The following is a 16,737-nucleotide window of genomic DNA, read 5'->3' as shown; positions in this document are numbered from 1 at the left end:
GACAGTGTTTGAACTTGATGACAAAAACCTCTGGACTGCACCAAACACATCTACTGACAAAAAGTAACAACATGTCAAGTAGAAGTGTTGGTAGGATGTGCGTGATCGCCATGGGAACCGAGGGTCATGTTCCCCCACAGTGTACAGAAGAGGGAACTTTGACCCTGTCATCCATCGATACAGGTTCAAGCCCATGTGTTTAATTACACTCAGTCAGGTGGAGGCAGCATTCATTATACTGAGCGCAGAGGTGTTACATACCACAAAGGAAACAACGGCTGAAGATAGATGAGACGAGAAACAGTCAGGTGATAGCACTGAACTGTGTCGCTGTGAACTGACAAGGTAATCACTATGTTGTTGGGTAAAACTTGCTCGTGTTTTTTAGGTCTGAGACCAGACAATGCTGAGGGATTTAAATATATATATATGTTTATTATTTTACTGACAGCAAGTAAGAAAGCTCCCATGAGAAAATGGATGTCAACAGACACAAAGTTTATGTCGAGCTACTCAAATGTTACCTGCACATAGTTTACTTGTGATAATGCAAGTTCCTTTCCTTAGGAGCACCTGAATGCAGCAAGACCCTCTTCCCAATTTCTCTATATTTGTTATCTTTCCTTGTGTCATGCAGTTGGTCAACAAAGGGCTCTTCTGGTTTATTTAAATATGTACTGAGGTACAAGAAATAATTTGATATGAAAAGTGGTACCTGTTATTACTACTTTGTATTCATTTTTAACTATTTACTTACTTTTATTTATTTATTTATTTATTATGTATGTATGTATAAGTGTTTTTTTTATTGTTTTTATTGTTTAAATAAAATTGTTATTGTTTTATTATTTTTTATTTAATTATTTTTATCAATTTTAATTAATTTGTTTATTTCTTCCTGCCTAATATTTTTCTCAAGGGTTAAAATTTGTGAGTTTACTTTTATTTATTATACCACTAATACCATCTCTGCAAAACTCTGTGACTGACTTGGGTCTAAATAAGAATTAAAAAAAAAAATTGCTCATGTTTATGAGTTGTCCTGCTGAAAACTACTATGAAACTACGAGGGCAGGGGGTGTGGGTGGGAGATGGTGAGCGAGATGTCTGTATCTGTGTATCTGTAGTATGTGTTTGCTAAGTAATGCAGTTTTGTCTGTATGTTTTTGTTTTGTATTTGTGTCGAGATGCTACATCTCAAGGGGCTATCCTTTCAATAAATTTAAATAAAATGCACGCACTGTCCTAACTTAACTTAACCTAATTACTGTACAATGAAGTTAAACCAGGTAATTTAAATGAGAACAATGTTGAGAGGAAACTATGAAGCCTTCCATCAGTCATACAGTGGTTAAATGTTCAAAAATCAGTGTGCACAGATTAATTAACTGTGATAACAGGTTGCATTTGAGGATGAAATTTGAAGCAAGACAAAAATACCATTCTTTTTGTTTTGTTTCTTATATTTAATTTTCAACATAAAAAGTAACAAATAAAAAAAACTTAAAACCCCCCTTAAAAAGCCAGACTAGACGGAGATAAATACAACAATGTTTAGCCTTTGGTGATGAATCAAAAACACCAAATGTCTCCAGACTGAGACTCTGATTTATTAGTTGGTTTAGTTTGTGTGACTTCCTCCCTCTCAGAATTTAGATGCTCACTACAGAGAAAAAACACATATTGACTTAATACTCAAGAGCCATTCATCACACTCAGAGAGGAAAGGTGGCAGGTGGCCGATTTTCATCAAACATTTAAACAGCGACTGAAGTAACAACGAGCCAATATCATCAGAGTCTCTGCAGTATAACAGACAGGATGATGACTTTATCCATCATGTCCAACACTGTGAATACAAACGATCTATCCTGCACTCAGAAACACGAGAGACTGATTTAGATTATTTATTCTCATTGTTTTACACAACTCTTTGGTTGTTTTAAGGTTTTGTTTGGGTTCTCTCCTGGATGCATGGATGGATTACTGAATGGGCCAACTGGGCACAGGCCCAGGGGCCTAAAGGTCAGGGGCCCCGCAGCCTTCACTTGGAAAATGTCACTCAAATTTACACATTCTGACCAAGGAGGGACTCAAAGTGATCACTAAGCCACAAAAGACCACAAAGCGATGCACAGGAACCGCAAAGAGACACCAAACAACAACAAAAACAGGCAAAATAACCACAAAGAGACACAAAACTTAAACAAAGCGAGACAAAATGGCTACAAAAATACACAAAATAATCACAAAGAGACACAAAACAACCAAAAAAGACAAAAAATAACCACAAGGAGACACACAGCGACAAAAAAGACACAAAATAACCACAGAGGTACAAAACAACCAAAGAAAAGACATAAAATTACATTAAAGCCACCAAAATGGCTACAAAAATAAATAACAACCACAAAGAGACACAAAACGATGAGGAAAAAAAAACACAAAATAACCACGAAGAGACACAAAACAAAAAAAGACATAAAAGTTACCTTAAAGAGTAGCTACAAAAATACACAGAACAACAACAAAGAGACACAAAATACCAAAGAAAGACACAAATAATGACAAAGCAACATAAAACTACCAAAAAAAGACACAAAATTACCTTAAAGAGACCAAAATGGCTACAAAAATACATAAAACAACCACAAAAACACACAAAACACCAAAAAAGACACAAAATAATGACAAGGTGACACAAAACTACCCAAAAAAAGACACACAATTACCTTAAAGAGACCAAAACAGCTATAAAAATACAAAAAAAGGACCACAAAGAGACACAAAAGAACTAAATGAAAGACAAAATAACCATAAAAACGCACAAAACATACACAGACACACAAAACTACAAAAAAAGACACAAAATACTGACAAAGCGACACATAAAAGACGTAAAATTACCATAAAGAAACAAAAAGGGCTACTAAAATACATAAAACGACCACAAAGAGACCTAAAAGACTAAAAAGGACTCAAAAAAATCCAAACAGAGACACAAAACAACCACAAAGGACACAAAAAGACTAAAAAAAGACCCACAGAGACATAAAACAACTGAGAAAGACAAAACAACCACAAAGAACACAAAAAGACTAAAAAAAGATCCACAGAGACATAAAACAACTGAGAAAGACAAAACAACCACAAAGACACACAAAATAATGCCAAAGTAACATAAAATTAGTAAAAACACATAAAATCACCATCAAGAGACACAAAACAATGACAAAGCAACACAAGACTACTAAAATTACATCAGACGCACAAAATGAACCCAATATGACACAAAATTACCTCAAAGAGACCATAATTGCTACAAAATACACACACACAGCAACAACACACAGCTATAAAGTCTGTGTCTTGCTCCTGTGTAGGTGCTGGGACCCTTTGCATATCTGTGTGTGTGTGTGTGTGTGTGTGTGTGTGTGTGTGTGTGTGTGCTATAATCTGCCCATGATGACATCTTTTATCTCTTTGTATTAGAAGCTGTATAATTATTTCACAATTGCATTTCTGTCAAACTCACGTCATATTTTTTGTCTGTCTGTGACTCACTGTCGTGGCTGACTATCTATCGACCTCACTGAGGCTCTCCTGAGTCAATAAAGAAAGAGTTGTGGTGCAGATTTGTTGTTTTGCTCTAAGTGAATATTTGGGTTTTGTAGGTTAAAATTGATGCAGAGTCACTAATATTTCAATCAATATCAAAATGTTATAATAACTCCAGTTGAGCAGCAGCTTGCACTTAAACACGCTGAGAATTCAAAGACAATACTGACTCTTACTAATGTTTGATGAAAATGTTTATTGGCTTATTAGTGTGTGTGTGTGTGTGTTAGTGTGTGTGTGTGTGTGTGTCCAGCAGCAGACAGACAGACTCAGACAGACAGAAAGAGGGACTGTCTGTGTGTCCTTGGAGCTTTGTAGCTGCTGTGAGTCAGACTTCAGGAGCTGCAGAGCGTGAGCTGAATCCTGATTCCCTCAGAACTCCCCGGAGGGTCGGACTGAAGCCCGGCCTCCAACTTAACTAGATTTACCATTATTACCACTCTTTCATCCTCCACCATATTCACTCTGACTTTTCTTTCCCCCTCTGCTGTGCTTCTTTGTTGTATTATAATCCTATTTGTTCCTTTGTTAACACTTCTTTTTTCTTCTTGGAGATAACACAAGTTTTCTCTTCTCACAACAAACATGCTGACAAACTGCCTCAAACTGTGTTTAGAAAGGCTTTGATCCAGCAAGAGAACGTCTTTATATTACCAGAAGCTGCATGAGGTGACTACAACCAAGGGTCCAGACGCTAGTTAGAGGAAACAGTTTCACTGTCTGTTGCTGATTGAATTGGACCACAGTTAAAGCCACCAAGAAACCTCTGACTCAATGAGCTCGTTCAACAAGCCTAAAAAACTCAAAAGCCACTTTCACTTCTTCTTCTGTGGTGTTGTCATGGCACTGGAATTTCTATCTTTGATAAAATACCATGAAATATATATTCGCTATATAAATCTGATGCATTATTATTCGATACTAGGTGGAAAGCTGACATGCAGGGCATACAGTCTATCAGTCAATCAATCTTTTTATTAAACATTAATATAACAAGGCTTTAACGTGACAGCAACAACTTTTCCTTTCTTGGTTTGTGCGGAGAACAGCAGAATAAAAACCTGTATTATTAATTTACTGGATAAACTATATTGATCAGAGCACGCTGAGTGTTCAGATGGACAGTTGGGAAGTCAATCGTCCTGCAGTCGCTTTAATCAATTTTTTTAATATCATGAAAACTTTTAATTCAAAGAGACAGTCCACCCCTAAATCAAAAATACAATTACAGCAAAATACTGTCAATTTTCGTTGTGGCCAAACAATGGTACTGCAGTTTCCACCTGGGTAGCCAAAATGACCTGACCCAGAATCAGCCTGAACCCTGCATGCCGGGTGAAATTAGCCAGGCTGCATCTGGTCGCTTGACTCGGCTGAAACTTGGTATGAATGACGCCCCAGAATTGGGCTGCTGACACTGCCATCACTGGGCAGGGTCCGTCACATGATGCCCCGCAACCCAAACAGACTTTTTCCTATTGACTTACATAGCGAAAGAAACGTCTTTAAGGGTGAATTCCAATTCTCATTCTTACCCCTTCCCCTTCGTCTGCGTCTTCCCCTCGCCCTCTATACAGAGTTGAGCAGGCTAGGGGTAGAAACGTTCTCCTAAGAAATGAGACACCACTTGATTACCGTTTGCGTCATCGTGCCTTCCCGCAAGCTGGCTGCTACTGTACGCCAGCAGAAGTGAAAAGAGTTGACGCAAACAAACAAAAATGCCGCCGTCTCTGGTTGTGACACACAAAGGGAACACCGAAATGTTAACGTAGGCAAAACTGCTTGAACATCGGATTAACTGTATCATGAAACATGAGTGCCGTGATTATAATATCAATTAACATGCTGAAAATACATTTGTGCGATTCTCTGGGAGATCGTTCAGCCATTGCTACATAAAAAATCTTTTGCCGTCCGTCTGATTGATGGTTACGCCGTGGATGATGCGAAATTCCTCATAGCACCCTCTTTCAAGCGTGGCCCTCCAGAATCTTTGTTTAGTTAGTTAGTTTAGTTTATTTCCTTTATTAATCCCCTGAGGGGAAATTCAATGTTTTCACTCTTGCTTGTCAGTTACACACAGGTCCGAAAGACACACACATGCACAAACAGGACCTATACATGCACAAAGTGGAGAGATGTCAGAGTGAGGGGGCTGCCCTTGGTGAGGCGCCCTAAGCAGTTGGGGGGTTCGGTGTCTTGCTCAAGGTCACCTCGGCAGTGCCCAGGAGGTGAACTGGCACCTCTGCAGCCACCATTCCACGCTCCATATTTTGGTCCGGACAGGGACTCGAACAGGCGACCCTCCGGTTCCCAACCCAAGTCCCTATGGACTGAGCCACTGCTGCCCCAATTTCAAGGGCTATGTAGCCCTCGGTCTTGGCCCTAGCCCTTACTCCAAATGAGAATTGAGACACCCCAACCCCTCACGTGAACATGCAAAACCAAGGGGAAGAGGGAAGGGGTGGAAATGGGATGCACCCTAAATCAGTGGATACATTTTCTTGAGTGTCACAACCCCCGAGAAATGACTCTTTCACTGTCAGGATTTGATCCATTCGGTCCAATAACATTTGGAAGGATTAAAAGATTAGGATTTTTGTCCCCATTCAAGTAAGTAGTGTGCCATTCTCGGAACCCATCGGCTGTATCGCCGTCTGTCTTCCAGCAGACGGCGATACAGCCTCTCAGGGCAGATCCTCGATTTTTTGGCATTCCGGTTTGATTTGGGCGGAGGAGGCGAAATTCCATTTCCGACTTCCGTTTATATATAAGTAAATATGCTGAACCATTGCGATGGATTCAGAGTTTGCAGTGATGCCAATTATGTTCCGCCTCGTTAGTTCACCGCATGGAGCGTTTAACCTGGCAACAACTGCAGCCGGCTCAAACGTGATTGGTCAATATCACGTGGACTACAAACAGCCTACAAACGGAAACCAGGGCTCTTCCGCTCTTCTTCCGGAGGCAAGATCTCCGGGGTTTGCCTACAGACTCTGTAGAGACTAGTAGTACGCTAAACCGGAAATTTACCATGCGGCCAGTGGAGGTTAGCCACTCAGTCGCACTCTGCAGAGCTCGGCTGCTGTAAGTCTCTGGTGCACATGCTCTATGCAGAAGTAGTGCCGATAATCCCCGGATCATCTGGGTAATTTTATCCAAGGCAGTTGAACCATTTTGGCTTCATGCACCAGTGAGCAGCTCTTATAGGACTGAACAGGGCAACACATTCGTTACATGATTCCTGAGCGCGGCACTGCTGCTGCTGCCATCCCTCAGGGGATGGGTGAAATGCGGAGAACAAATTTCACACACTCAGGTGTGTAACAATCAGTGAAACTTTAATCTTTACACCAAGACAGTCTAGACCGATCAACAGCACTACAGGTAAGACTTGTAGGTCTGCAGCTTTGGAACAATTTTTCAGGCTACTGCCGAGCAGAGCGTCATGTTTCACTGAATGACGCCCAGAGGAGCAGTCTAACTTTAAGTCCTGTCTGTCCCTGTGTCACTGAACACATCTGCATCACTGTGGGAGAAGCAGGAAGTGAATAAATGATCAGAGCCTCCAGCTGGAGAAATGAAAAATACATAGTGGAGCCGCAGCCTATGAGTAAGACCGATTCCACTTTTTCTCTTTTTGTGTGTTTGCTGCGGATGAAACGTTCTCTGTCAGCTCATCGAGGCACAAACAAACCAAAACAAACAGGAAACAGCTGGTGACACTGACTCCACACCAACCAAGGGCGAGACTTGTCAGCGCTTCACCTGCAGGCCTGAATTAACAAGCAGGAGCTAAATCCAGACTTTTTCATCTTTTATCATCTTATACAAGGAGAGGACAGCTGAGACGAGGAGCTCGTCTCTCCTGAGGATACATGAAAATCACAGGCATTAAAAAATTACTGTATGTCAATGAGCACTTCCCTTTGACTGAAGGGAGTATTACAGTTAAGATGGCGACAGAAATTAAAGTTTGTTTTGTCGATCTCAGCAGAGACACATTTCTAATCAAAACAGGATTAATGAATAATCACTAAACGATTTTTTAATGCCTAAAGTTGGCTCCGAAATAAAAGCTTTGAAAGTAGAAATGCCACTCGGGATCAAGCAGGACGTTTAAATCATTTCACTGAACAGAGCTGCAGACTGGTAAATACCCACATCCAGAAGATTTAAGTGTGAAAAGGCTGTGAAAAATCAATGCTAAGATATTACAGACGCTGTCGTCTTGATGCTAACACTGATATTAATATTTGTGGGGTTAAAAAGTCTGAAACCAAGAGGTGAACAATATTCTTGCTCATTTGCATTTAACCTAAATGCATCATATAAGTTTGGTTATCAAAGTTACAAAAGACACTACCATAGCCTACTGTTTAGTATGCCAGAAAAACAATCAGTAGTTTGTCAAATAATGCAGTACGCAACAAATACCAGGATGTTCCACTGCATCCAGTTTGGGTTCCGTAGTTTGCAAGTCAGCATGCTTTTCTGGCTATTCTGGCCCACAGTCCTCTGTGCAGCAGAAGATTCATCGCATTGACTGAGCCGCAGATGACAGCCCACTGACAGCTGACAGACGGCACAAATATGATGATGGATACAATTATGACTTAAAAGTTTAGTCTACATATATCACAGAGAAACAACAGCACAGCTCTCCAGGTGCTGTATCTCTGTATCTGTAGATAACGTTAAGTGTTAAAGTGTACTGCATTCCAAATCAAAAAATTCTTTTTTATTAACTTTAGATTTTGTGCTACAGACTGCTGTATTTGAACGGTTATTTGAGCAGGAGGGTCAACATTCAAGGTGCAATGTTATGACTGAGTAGTATGTCCCAATGTATGCATCCTCCATGCAATGGCACATACGTTGTGAGGGCAGCTTCACTACATGCTGACAGTAAAGGGAACTAGAAATAGCGCTTCGTGTTTGTACGCCTCCACAGACCACTCAAGTTGCACCTACATCCATGTCTGTGAAAACATGGACGCTTCACACACATCATCCCCTCGGCAACTCAGATCTATACAATCAGCAGAGTTTCAACGTGGACACCCAAGATAGAGATATGACATTGAGTATTGGCCAGAAAAGTGTTTTGCAGGACATTATGATGTCACAGTGAAGCTGACCTTTGACCTTTTGGGTATAAATTGTCATCACTTCATCATTTTATGCTGTTAGACATTTGTGTAAAATATTGTCAGAATTAGTGTATGAATCCTTGAGTTATGGCCAAAAACATGTTTGGTGAAGTGACCTTGACCTTTGACCTTTGACATCTGACCAAATTTAAATCAGTTCATCCTTGACGTTCAGTAGACATTGTGCAAATTTTAAAGAAATTCCCTCAAGCTGTTTTTAAGATATCATGTTCATGAAAATGAGACAGATGTAAGGACACAGTGACCTCTGACCACCAAAATCTAAATCTAAATCTTAAGATAACGGCCTCTAGTTTCCCGGCGTGGTGCAGGGTGGCGAACCCCGCGCAGAGCTAGTTTCGAGCAGCAGGGGGAGGTGTCGACAGATCCAGCTTGGCGCAGTGACAGTTTCATGCCAAAAGTCTTCACTGAAGGTGCGCTAAAAGTTCGCCAGCTGAAACCAGGTCTACTGTCAACGCAGGCCGAGTGCAGCCGGTGTAAGCCGAAGTTTGGCTGACCGGCGGACAGTGCGCACACGTCACCAAAACCTCACAGGCAGGTTTCCAGAATATCAGGCACATTAACGATGCAATAAATACCCACAAAAACCACTATTCAATGCAACTATCTGCAATCAGCACATAAATGTATCTCTATATCGACTGTCCCGTCACATCTGATGTCAGATCAAAGGGGACTGGCACGTTTGGCACGTTTGGCACGCGTAATGGAAACCCAACCTGATTTGATTAACACAGCTGCAAACTAATGAGTTCACATCCCTCTCAGCCAACCACAAACAGCCACAGCATCAGATAGGGAGTATATATTCAGCATCTGTCATCTTAGAAAAGTCAAAAGAAAAGAAACAGAGTGAGACTGCGAGAGAGAAAGAGAGAGCGCCCGCCCACGCAACATTGATTTACAATTGTGGTGACCTCCTCCCAGGCTACCTTTGGATCATCAGCCCGTGGAGGTCTGCTCGCAGTTCCGTATATTCGGACACTGCGAGCTTGGACCTCCCGGACCAAAACATCGGTTTCCTCCTGGGAGGAGTTTGGCCGTCTGCTGCTGCTGTTCTCTTCTGCCATGGCGAACTGAGTAAACTCTCATTACGCCTTCGTGCGGCGCATTTAAGGGCAAGGAGAGGGGCTCATTTGATTGGTATGATGTGAATCGGCTGTGTAAAACCCACTCCATGCCTTCTCTCCTCCCTCTTTCCAACTTGCGCAGGTAGGAGGGACGGAGGTGGGATAGAGAAGTAGCTGCGCCAGTGCGCACGGTGTGCCAAATTTGCAAAATCCGCCTGGACCGGTCTGTGAAACTAGAGGCCAACGTGTTCACAAGAATTAGAAGGCCAAGGTCATAGTGACCTTGACCTTTGATCTATGACCATCAAAATCTAACTACTTCATCGCTGAGTCCTAGTGGAAGTTTGTGCCAAATTTGTAAAAAGTCTTTCTCTGCTTTCTTGAGATATTGCATTCACGAGAATGGGACAGACGTCCCAAAACTGTTAATGCCTTTGGCCGCAGCTATCGCCGACAGGGAGGCATAATACAGATTTGGAATGCAGGGACAGTTTCTAAATGACCTCAAATATATCTTTGACATTTCTTATTATACCGATAAACTGAATTTAAAAAACTGATAAATTAAAACTGGCTGATCATGTCATCCTAGTGAATTTTTGAGTTGGGCTCAACGACAACAACACGACTAATTTTTGGTGAATCAAAGGATATCAATGCTCCTGATATCCTGCCGGAAACTGTTGCAGCACAGAGTTTATTTTCTAACACCTGTACAGTTGCAAGCAGGATGTGAGTCCAGCTGGTGTCCGTCTTCTCCATCTTTTCCTCGATGTTAACTTTTGTATACATTTGAAAACTTCGACCTGGTTATCTAGCAGCTAGCTAGCTAGAAGTCGGCAGGACAAGACTTTACAGACTGATGAGGTGATTTCCTCTTCGTGTTGAGTGACTCTCAGTTACACGCCACCACCATGCGACTCCAACCAAAAAAAGCACCACCAACACTTGCAACATAGATGTAGGGGCACAAATTTAGCCCAAATTTAGCCCAAATGTAGCAGAGCTGACAGAGTGGATACTGGAAACATCTGCACAAGAGCCATCGCAACTTACAAATATGACATCACAACAAAACCACTTCTTCCTAGAACATATTTCTGCAGTGTCACCCTGAGTGCTGTCATAAATAAATGCACTCCCTTGTAGTGGGTGCAACAGAAAATCAGAAATCAGACACAACTGCTTTTGCCTTTCCTCCCATAACTTACTGGGAGTACACTTCACACCTCTGTCAAACTCATCCACGATTGTTGCCTTTCTTGTGTCGCTGTTTTTCATTCATGTAGCTCAGTTGTTAGCTGAACTTTTTCCTACACTCTACACTCTGATCCAACATGAAACAGCCGTCAGATCTGATGTCTGGAACCAGGCTGGAAAAAGGACCATTGGAAAAGTGTTGAAATAAAGAAAACTGAACCTAGACTGAGGTTCTTCTGTAAGAGGTAACTCTGGGCCAGTGTTAACCTTCATAACAGAGCAGTTAGAATAAAGGAGACGGCAAACCTGCCAACCTGTCAGCTTCCTGTCATATCTCTTTCTCTCCACATCAAATGGACAAATTTGGCATAATTGCTCCTGACAAGCTTCCACCACGTCTGACTATTCAAATCTAACAATGCCTTCATTTCAAACTTATCAGCTATCTGTCTGACTCACTCTTTCTCTTTCTGAGCTTAGTGTACGGCCTCAGTGAGCAGAGAGAGAGAGGTTTCCTATAAAGAGGCAGAGCAGGCAGAGGACGCATCCCGGGCAACACCAGAAGTGCAAAGACAGGCATCACAAGTGGCTGAATAGTCAATGACTTCACCTTGAGGGAAAAGGCGGCGGGGGCCAAGAGAGAGGATGTTTGACCGCTCAGTTTGCCAGAAAAGGTCATTTGAGGCTGGAGGGGAGGAGGGAGGGGGAGATGGGGTGAGGAAGAGGGAGGAGGGGTGAACTACATTCTTAAAGGCCTGCAGCAGCTTCGTGAGAGTTTGGCCCATTTGTCACTTTACACAATGTGTGACAAGAGGGCTGGTGCTTCAGCAGATTTAGAATACAGCACAACAAGTCTTCACACCTCACCCACAAACACGTCCAAAAAGAAATCGAGTTATTCCTGCTGCTTCTGTCATGAGTTAGATGTCTAAAGTATTTGTGATTCCACTCATTTGTTTAAGGTGAAACTAATGTGTGTGTGAATCACAGCAGCAGCTATTTTGTCTTTTGTTGCAACGACTGTAAGATAAACTAGAAATCCAAGGTTCACAAGTCAACCAGGACTATCAGCATGTATGTATGCGATTGGTCAACAGCGTCATATGACATCAATACTGAATGCCGTTTTTTTAGTTTTTCATTAGTTTTTGCAGATGAACCTCTCCAGATTAGTGTTGTCACGGTACCAAAATTGGGACCCACAGTATAATACCAGTGAAAGTATCACAGTTCTGAGTAGTATCACGATACCACAGCAAAAATGAGGCAGATGTGCCTTTTGTCATTTATGAAAAGATAAATCACTTTTCTATAATACATCAATGATATTTCAATGGAATAAATTACTTATTGACTTATTCATACTTCAAAAACAGCATCAATAAGTGATTAACATAGGGGGGATCAAAATAAAATAAATAAATGAAATAAAAATCAACCAGCCACCCTCCTCCCCTGACAAATAAAGAACAGTCCCTTCATAATTAAAGAACAGTCCCTAAAGTGCGGTGAGGTTTGTGGACCGTTACCTGCCACAAAGAGAGAAATGTGAACGGCTTGTTTCTCCTCTGACACGTCACATACCTGTGTGCCGCCACGGCTCGGCTGTTCAGGTACTTTTGGGCAGTCATGACAACAAGTTATTCACCTGGAGCCGGACTTCTCCGTTGCCGGTAAGCTGTTATCATGTGCCGCTGTATTTGACAGGAATACATATTCCTGTCCGTGTCTGTGACCCCCGTTCAACCCACAACCGGCAGGATTCACCGTTTCGTTTCTGCTGCTGGTTGAAATCTGTACTTGCACAGCGTGCTGAATGATTTATTTTGCCCGCACAAAACTATTTTTAGTCGCAAATGCGAGTGTGGTGACGGACGGAGTAAAATATCGCCACACTGCCGACATTTTACTCCGTCCATCACCGCACGCCGTTTGATTGCGTTATCAAAACATGCCGCTATTATTCGGCCTTGCTTTTCACTTATTCCACCAAATACCGAATGTGTGTGTTTTTGCAATATTCGGCCGAATATATTCGGTTACCGAATATTCGGTGCATCCCTACTTATTTTGCATAATGAATGTATACTACGTACTTTCAAAGCATTGTATTTCATGTCTCCATCTGCTGGTGGACCATCACGATAAGACTATGCCTGTAAAATATGATGTTAATTCCACCAGAGATGAGACTTGATGATCACTAAAATCAGGTGGGGAAAAAGTGGATATATTAATCGGTATCAATTATCAGTCAAATGACTTGTTACATATTGGCACATCCGATATCGGCCAAAAATCCAATATCCAATATAATCCCTAGTTGGACTGCATCAATCTGAACTCTGCTCTCCAGATACCAACCAAAGAACCTAAACTCAGGGTATCTGCCAACATTGAGTGCCAAATGATCCAATACCTAAAAACTATTGGTACAATTTAAAAAAAAAAAATCTGATATAGAATAGTACAGAAATAAATATGGCAAAATTATATACTAAAGATTTCGGAACAGGTGTCTGATAAGAAATTTAGAAAGAGTCCCTTTATAATTATTTCTACAAGACAGAAATCACTGTAACCAGGGGGAGAGACTAACAGCTCAGTTTGATGCAAGCAGTATGAAGACACAGCAGTGTTTTAATGGAGTCAGATCTGAGCTGAACCAGCATTTTATCATCTCAGACAAGTAAGAGTTAGAGGTCTCATGTCCAGAACAACTCCTTAATGCCTTCATCTCCAGCAGGGCGGACTGCTGCAACTGCCTCTTATCTGCTCTTTCAAAAAAGACCATTAAAACAACTTCAGCACAGTCGGAACGCTGCCACCAGAGCTGCCACAACAACTGAGAGAACAGAGCATAAACTTTTTTTTTTGCCAGAAAAATCTAGGCATTTTACATTTCTATAAACCACAGATACATTATGTTTGCATTATAATTAGCAGACACATTGAAAATGTACGTTTCAACAACACTGTTGTTAACGTGTGGTAAGGTTTAGGCACAAAACCACTTGTATGGTTAGAAAAAGCTCACGTTTTGGCTCAAAATACACAGATCTGGGGGCACAATCCCCGCTGGAAACACAGTCTCAAAAAAAAAAAAAACGCTTTTGGTGCTTGTTGGTCTGAACAGTGGTCTGCAGTTTAGCAGGCGTCCCACCATCTACCATCCCCTCTATCATTAAAAATTAAGTTGGCTGTGACTGAATGAATAAACAAAACGTTAAATTTTATAATGACATTGATGAAGACACTATGGGTGATCAGTTACATCTGGCTGATACCTGATCGGCATTAAGAAATACTTCAAACGCAAAAGGGCCATTTGTATTTCATGTCTTCATTCATTCATTTAATTTTGGCCATTAAAACATCTGCCGACACAAACAGATTTTCTATTTTTGGAGCTTCATCAGGAGCGCGATTGGAATATATATATATATATATACAGTACAGGCCAAAAGTTTGGACACACCTTCTTATTCAATGCATTTTCTTTATTTTCATGACTGTTTACATTGTAGATTCTCACTGAAGGCATCAAAACTATGAATGAACACATGTGGAGTTATGTACTTAACAAAAAAAGGTGAAATAACTGAAAACATGTTTTATATTCTAGTTTCTTCAAAGTAGCCACCCTTTGCTCTGATTACTGCTTTGCACACTCTTGGCATTCTCTCCATGAGCTTCAAGAGGTAGTCACCTGAAATGGTTTTCCAACAGTCTTGAAGGAGTTCCCAGAGGTGTTTAGCACTTGTTGGCCCCTTTGCCTTCACTCTGCGTTCCAGCTCACCCCAAACCATCTCGATTGGGTTCAGGTCCGGTGACTGTGGAGGCCAGGTCATCTGCCGCAGCACTCCATCACTCTCCTTCTTGGTCAAATAGCCCTTACACAGCCTGGAGGTGTGTTTGGGGTCATTGTCCTGTTGAAAAATAAATGATCGTCCAACTAAACGCAAACCGGATGGGATGGCATGTCGCTGCAGGATGCTGTGGTAGCCATGCTGGTTCAGTGTGCCTTCAATTTTGAATAAATCCCCAACAGTGTCACCAGCAAAACACCCCCACACCATCACACCTCCTCCTCCATGCTTCACAGTGGGAACCAGGCATGTGGAATCCATCCGTTCACCTTTTCTGCATCTCACAAAGACACGGCGGTTGGAACCAAAGATCTCAAATTTGGACTCATCAGACCAAAGCACAGATTTCCACTGGTCTAATGTCCATTCCTTGTGTTTCTTGGCCCAAACAAATCTCTTCTGCTTGTTGCCTCTCCTTAGCAGTGGTTTCCTAGCAGCTATTTGACCATGAAGGCCTGATTTGCGCAGTCTCCTCTTAACAGTTGTTCTAGAGATGGGTCTGCTGCTAGAACTCTGTGTGGCATTCATCTGCTCTCTGATCTGAGCTGCTGTTAACTTGCCATTTCTGAGGCTGGTGACTCGGATGAACTTATCCTCAGAAGCAGAGGTGAGTCTTGGTCTTCCTTTCCTGGGTCGGTCCTCATGTGTGCCAGTTTCGTTGTAGCGCTTGATGGTTTTTGCGACTCCACTTGGGGACACATTTAAAGTTTTTGCAATTTTCCGGACTGACTGACCTTCATTTCTTAAAGTAATGATGGCCACTGGTTTTCTTTAGTTAGCTGATTGGTTCTTGCCATAATATGAATTTTAACAGTTGTCCAATAGGGCTGTCGGCTGTGTATTAACCTGACTTCTGCACAACACAACTGATGGTCCCAACCCCATTGATAAAGCAAGAAATTCCACTAATTAACCCTGATAAGGCACACCTGTGAAGTGGAAACCATTTCAGGTGACTACCTCTTGAAGCTCATGGAGAGAATGCCAAGAGTGTGCAAAGCAGTAATCAGAGCAAAGGGTGGCTATTTTGAAGAAACTAGAATATAAAACATGTTTTCAGTTATTTCACCTTTTTTTGTTAAGTACATAACTCCACGTGTGTTCATTCATAGTTTTGATGGCTTCAGTGAGAATCTACAATGTAAATAGTCATGAAAATAAAGAAAACGCATTGAATGAGAAGGTGTGTCCAAACTTTTGGCCTGTACTGTATATATATATATATATATATATTCCAATCGCGCTCCTGATGAAGCGTGTGTATATATATATATATATATATATATACACACACATGTTTGGTTTTTATCGCACCAAACTGTCTGAGCACAGAGCGCACTCAGGGCACAGACGGAGCAGCAGAACGTCAGGCAAACTAAAGTGAAACTTAACTATTCATTTTGCTAGGTCTAAATGTTATCATTCACTTGCAGCAGCTGCTCCTCTCTGATCTGATCAGCTCAGAATGGATCGACAGATCATTTATTCACCCCCCGAGTCTAAAACTGCTGCTGATGAAAAAATAATTCAAGAGCTCCGCCTGCGCTGTGTTTACGGACTGAAAAAACCTCCAAATTTAGAGAGGGGACATGCAGTGAAACAAAGGGACGTACAGGCATATATAGTTTGGTGTCTTCTCCTCTTGGTAGATTTGATCGCTGTATCTTTTGCTCCATGCAAAATGGGGGTAGAGCAGGTTGTCCACTAATCAAAAGATCCCCGGCTCCTGCAGTCGGCATGTCAAAGTATCCTAGAGCAAGATACTGAACCCCAAATTGCTCCCGTTGCCTTGTTGAGGTCGGGATG

At 41.6% G+C, this 16,737-nt stretch overlaps 1 protein-coding gene across 3 annotated transcripts in view; it reads right to left on the bottom strand.

The window, feature by feature from the left end:
• The window catches only part of bcan (brevican), a 46,784-nt gene that overhangs the window by 22,143 nt on the left and 7,904 nt on the right, over positions 1–16,737 (bottom strand). The gene's annotated exons all lie outside the window — the stretch shown is intronic.

Source organism: Epinephelus fuscoguttatus, linkage group LG8, assembly GCF_011397635.1.
Source record: "Epinephelus fuscoguttatus linkage group LG8, E.fuscoguttatus.final_Chr_v1".
In the NCBI taxonomy this organism is placed as follows: Eukaryota; Metazoa; Chordata; class Actinopteri; order Perciformes; family Serranidae; genus Epinephelus; species Epinephelus fuscoguttatus.
This window is presented reverse-complemented; position numbering and strand designations above follow the sequence as displayed.